This window comes from Gracilinanus agilis, chromosome 3 (genome assembly GCF_016433145.1).
Source record: "Gracilinanus agilis isolate LMUSP501 chromosome 3, AgileGrace, whole genome shotgun sequence".
NCBI classification, from domain to species: domain Eukaryota; kingdom Metazoa; phylum Chordata; class Mammalia; order Didelphimorphia; family Didelphidae; genus Gracilinanus; species Gracilinanus agilis.
Genome location: NC_058132.1, coordinates 292,324,691 through 292,330,867, shown reverse-complemented (window position 1 = coordinate 292,330,867; position 6,177 = coordinate 292,324,691). Strand labels below are relative to the sequence as shown.

At 36.5% G+C, this 6,177-nt stretch overlaps 1 pseudogene; it reads right to left on the bottom strand.

The window, feature by feature from the left end:
- Window positions 1-3,449: 3,449 nt before the first annotated feature.
- The window catches only part of LOC123241488, a 125,665-nt pseudogene continuing 122,937 nt past the window's right edge, over window positions 3,450-6,177 (bottom strand).

Genomic DNA, 6,177 nt, shown 5'->3' with positions numbered 1-6,177 from the left:
TCAGATTAAGAATAATGAGCAGGCCTTAAACCCTTCAGTGATTTAGGATGATTTCTACTCTAAGCATGTGAAGATGAGTACAATTTATTCCAATGGCCATGAAAGCAGACAAAATAGGTGTTGTGGAATACCTAGAACTTGGCAAGACAGTAATAACATCAAGATTATCCACAACATGCTGGGCCATTGCCAGTCACCTTGACTTTTTGTTTTGACACTCAACTTTGATGATGCAGGAATAGATAGTGAGGTTTATGACTTTCTGCAACTCTGCTTCACTTACATTTAATTCATAAAAGAGTAAAGACATCACTCCAGGATGAAAGGAAAGACATTTCAGTGGCTTCCTGTGCTGTCCAGAATGAAATATAAAATCCTCTGTTTAGTATTCACAGCACTTCATAACCAGCCCCACAACCCTATCTTTTTGATCTCCTTAAATCTTGCACCCATTCCTCTGAGTATTTTTCAGTCTAGCGATAGTAACTTCTTCTTCTTCTTTTAAGATACTGTGCATTTTCACAGGCTGACCCTCACACATAGAAAGCTCTCAATCCTTATCTCTATCTCCTTCTTTCCCTAGCTTCTTCCTTCAAGTCCCAGTTAAAATCCCACCTTCTACATAAAAGCCTTTCCTGATTGATTCCTCTTAATCCTAGTGTATTTACTAGATTGATTATTTCCTATTTATCATATATATGTTTGGAGCAACTAGATGACTCAGTGGATAGAGTGCTGGTACTGGAATCATGAAGACCTGAGTTCAAATATGAACTTTAACACTTATTAACTGTGTGACCCCCAGGAAGGTCACCTAATCCTGATTTTTTTTTCAGTTTTATCTATAAAATAAGCTAGAGAATGAAATGGAACACTACAATATCTTTGCCAAGGAAATCCCCAAAATGTGTCACAGAATCAGATTCAACTGAAAACCAATGAAGAACAATAAACATATTTACTTGTTGTCTCCTCCCTTAGATTGTGAAGTCTTCAAGTGCAAAGACTGTCCTTATTTTTGTATACTGAATGCAGTATTTTTTAATTTAGTATATTTTTCCATGGTTCCATGATTCATTATTTTTCCCACCCCTTTTCTATCCCCCTCCTAGTGCTGAGAAGCAATTCCACTGGGTTATACATGTATCATTGTTCAAAACTTATTTCCATGTTATTTATATTTGTAATAAAGTTTTCTTTTAACATCAAAACCCTATTCACATCCCCATCTAACTATGTGATTGATCATTTGTTTTTCTCATGAATTTCTGTTCCCACAGTTCTTTCTTTGGATGCTGATAGTGTTCTTTCTCATAAATTCCTCTGGATTATCCTGGATCATTGCATTGCTGCTAGTAGGAATGTCTATTACATTCGACTGTGTCATAATGTATCAGTTCCCATGTAAAATGTTCTCCTGGTTCTGCTCCTTTCACTCTGCATCAATTCCTAGAGATCTTTGCAGTTCACATAGAAATCTTCCAGCTCATGATTCTTTTCAGCACAATAGTCACCATCATATACCACAATTTGTTCAGCCATTCCCCAATCGATGGACACCCCTTCATTTTCCAATTTTTGTCACCACAAAGTGCGTGGCTATGAATATTTTTGTACAACTCTTTTTCCTTATTATCTCTTTGGGGTACAAACCCAGCCATGATATGGCTAGATCAAAGGGTATGCATTCCTTTAAATGGACATAATTTGGACATAATTCCTAATTGCCTTCCTGAATGTCTGGATTAATTCACAACTCCACCAGCAATGCACTAGTGTCCAGATTTTGCCATGACCCCTCCAACATTTATTATTTTCTTTTACTGTCATATTGGCCAATCTGATAAGTGTGAGGTGGTACAGTGTTGTTTTGATTTGCATTTATCTAATTATAAGAGATTTAGAACATTTTTTCATATGCTTATTGATAGTTTTGATTTCTTTATCTGAAAACTGCCTGTTAATATCCCTTGACTATTTGTCAATTGGGGAATGGCTAGATTTTTTATAGATTTAAATTAGTTCCTTATATATTTGGGAAATTAGACCTTTGTCAGAGAGTTTTGTTATAAAAATGTTCTCCCAATTTGTGGCTTTCCTTCTAATTTTGGCTGCATTGGTTTTGTTTGAACAAAAACTTTTTAATTAGATTTAATCAAAATCATTCATTTTACATTTTGTAATGTTCTCTATTTCTTACTTGGTCTTAAATTCCTTCCTTTCCCACAGATCTCACAGTATACTATTCTATGTTCACCTAATTTATTTATGATTTCACTCTATATTTAAGTCATTTACCCATTTTGAATTAATCTTGGTATAGGGTATAAGATATTGATCTAAATCTAGTTTTTACCATACTGTTTTCCAATTTTCCCAGTATTTTTTGTCAAATAGTGAGTTATTGTCCCCAAAGCTGGGATCTTTGGGTTTATTGAACACTACCTTGCTGAGGTCACTTATCACTAGTCTATTCCATTGATCCTCCCTTTTGTATTTTAGTCAGTACCATATTGTTTTGATGACCACTGCTTTATAGTACAGTAAAGATCTGGTACTATTAGACCCCCATTCTTGACATTTTAAAATTATTTCCCTTGATATTCCTGAACTTTTATTCTTCCAGATGAGTTTTGTTATCATTTTTTCTAATGCTATAAAAATATTTTGGTAGTTTGATAGGTGTAACACTGAATAAGTAGATTAATTTGGGTAGGATTGTCATTTTTATCATGTTAGATCATTCTACCCATGAGCAATTAATTAATATTTTCCAGTTTTTTAGATCTACTTTTAATTTCATGAAAAGTTGTTCATATAATTCCTGCATGTGTCTTGGTAGGTTGATTCCAAAATATTTTATATTGTCTGAATGATTTTAAATGGAGTTTCTCTTTCTTACTCCTGCTGTTGAATTTTGTTGGAAATATACAGAAATACTGATGATTTATGTGGGTTTATCTTGTGCTCTGCAACTCTGCTAAGGTCACATCACAGTTCTTAGCACAGAGTAGGTGTTTAATAAATGTTTATTTACTTTTCAAGAAGAAACACAATGAAACGCTTTATTATCCCCATAACTTCATCACAACCTTTGGAATTTAAGAGCCATTAAAACTCAGGTCCCCCTCTCCAACACTGGGCAGTACAAAGAGTAATCATACCCATCATCTTCTGGAAAGACTTATGATAATAATACTTTTTTTTAACCAAACTAAGGTCCCTGTGAGATTGATTGTCATATGCAACTACTCTCCAACCATGTAGATAGGTCAGACAGATGAGCATAGGTGACATTTAATCCCTTTTACAACAGTTGATTTTCCTTTCTATTAAACCAGACTGTAAAAATCCCCATTAGCATTACTCACCCCAAAAGGGTTCAGGTTTTCTTATCCAGTGGTCTCAAATCTCTTTCTGCTTCTCTCTATGAAAGGGATCGAATGTTTTCAAAATGAACACATAGACTCCCACTGCCAGGATGTTCGGAACACTTTCCTCAATTTCTTAGAGAGACATATTGAGTCTACATCAGCAGGCAAGTTAGATTGTCTGTGAGGTATGAATGTAAAGCTTTGCCTTCCAGCCTGGTTCTGCTGGTGGACAGATACCTAACTCATCCTAATTATTCTTTTTGGCTTTTTCCATCTTTGTACTTTTGATTCAGGGGCTCATATGAGTCTGGTGTTGGAAAACTAGGTCAAAAATGCTTCTGGCAGAGGTGTCTGAACTGCTAGAAAAACAAAGGTATGCCACTTGGCTCTCTAGTGAGGGCAAGATGAAACCTCCAACCCAGTGCTATCTCCTTGCCCCATATTGCAAGTCACTGGGCAGCTTCTGGTGTTGGGGCTACCAGCCTCCAGCTCAGGATCAATATGACTGGAACAACCCCAACTCCATGTTCTGGAGATGATGAGACCTGAACTCTTTTCAGATTGTTCAAAGCCTGGGGAAAATGGATCATCCTGGCTGCATGTCATAATTTTCTGTGGAGACACTAAAGCCAGAGTAAAATGCTCAGATTACCCATCAGGGATAACAACAGGAGTTCTCATCAGACTAAAGAAAGAATCTAGATCAGACAAGACAGTCTCAATTTTCTGGATGCTCCAAAGCCCCACCTTCATCATATAATTTGAAAATGTGATTAAAGAGTTGCACAGGCTACAAGGAAGAACTACAAGGTTAGCCTTGGATAGCCAGAATACAGGCAGTGACATGGACTTGGATATCTGAGCCCAATTTGGCTGGAGTTTTCTCCCCATCAATTCTTTGCTCAAGCTCATCTTCAACAAGGTGTAAAAGAAGGATGATCTTGTCCATAGTCAGGCATATATTTTTCCAGTAATCAGGTTTCAGAGAAGGCAGCTGGAGGTCCAGGTAACAGAGGCTTTGAAAATAATCTGAGACTTATTAGGAGGTTAGTGCTGAATAATTAGATCTGAGAGTCCACTGCATAGAGATAAATTTAATTGCATTGGAGCTTATGAGTCACTAAGTAAAATATTATAGAGGGAAAAGAGAAAACAGTCCATGATGTATCCCTGAATAAAACTTACTACTAGCCAACAAGACCATGGAAAATACAGCAAAGAGACTGAGGAGTGGGAAGACTGGAAGATCAGTATAGAGCAGTATAACTGAAGTTGACAGATACGAGTATAAGGAAGGACAGAATGATCTACAGTGTCAGTCACTGTACAGAAATCAAGAATAATGACATTTGAAAAAAGGCATGAAATCTGGCAATTAAGACCATTAGTGATTTTGGAAAGAGTAATTTCAGTTGAGTGATTGGTTTGTTACTCAGTCTATAGAGATAATAAAAGAGTGAATGGATAAAAAGTGGAGGTGTTAACTTTTGCCCAGAATGCCCCTTCTGACTAAAATATTTTCCTCTCATCTCAGTCTCCACAACAAGATTATCTTGTATTTGTGTTGTACATATTTTGTTGGTTAAATGAAGTGTTTAGGGAGGACTATCCCTCTGGAATGAAGGTTTGTTGAGCCCTTTTAAAGACTGCTAATCTACCTTTGGTGGTTATCTTTCACTCAACTTTCACATATGACCCTAAGAAGCTGTAGCATACCCAGTGACCACAGCCTGATAAAACCTTCTCAACAGACTGAATAAATCAGTTGAAAATAATTGACAGACCTCAAGCCCATTAGAGACTTAGGAGGATATCTGTCCCAAGCATGTGCATATTTCCTCCTCATAGTGGGCAGATTAGAACAATTTGTTACAATGAGTGTGAAGATGGCTAAGGCAGGTACTTTAAGTACCTAGAGCTTGGTTAGACATCAAAGACACCCAGGTCATCCACTGTATTCTGAACCACTCTTAGTTTTCTTGATTTTTGTCTTATCACTGAACTTTGACACTTGAAGAGAGAATGAGGCTAACGATGTGCAATTCTGCCTCATTTCGATTCATGTGAGAGACAAGATATCAGCCCCATGATGTCATATATATATGTGTGTGTGTGTGTGTGTGTGTGTGTGTGTGTGTGTGTGTGTGTGTGTCTTCCATTAAGGACTTATGGTCTATCTAGGATTCTTTAATTTATGTTTTCATTTCTCTAGCACCCAAATGGCACCTACATGGCACAAAGAAGAATGAGGATAATTGGATCATGAAATTTGATCTAAAAGAGTCACCTAACCCAATTCTTTCATTTTATACATGAGGAGGAAAAAGAAGAGAGAAATTAATTGATACATCCTACAGATAATAAGTGGAAAGGTAAGGTTTTGAAACCATGTTCTCTGACCCCAAATCAGTTGCATTTCTATTACACATCAGACATTCCAATGAAATACACGACATTGTTTCCACATGACCTATACATTAGGTCCTTAATAAATTCTATTGATTGAGAACTAAGAGTCATCTACATTGAGATTTTAATATATGAGATCTGATGAGATCGCTAAGCTAAATAGTATAAAGGAAAAAGAGAAAAGGGTCCCAAAAAAACTTGTGGAAAAAACTCACCACTGAGAAGGATTGGTAAAATAGTAGTAGTATCAGTAAAGAGAGGTGTTACAGAAGCCCAGAAAGATGTGAGTATGAAAGAGAAGAGGGTGGACAACAGTGTAATTGCTCTAGAGAAGCCAATGATGATGACAGCTGAGAAAAGTCCTTTAGGTTTGACATTAAGTTACCATTAGGAT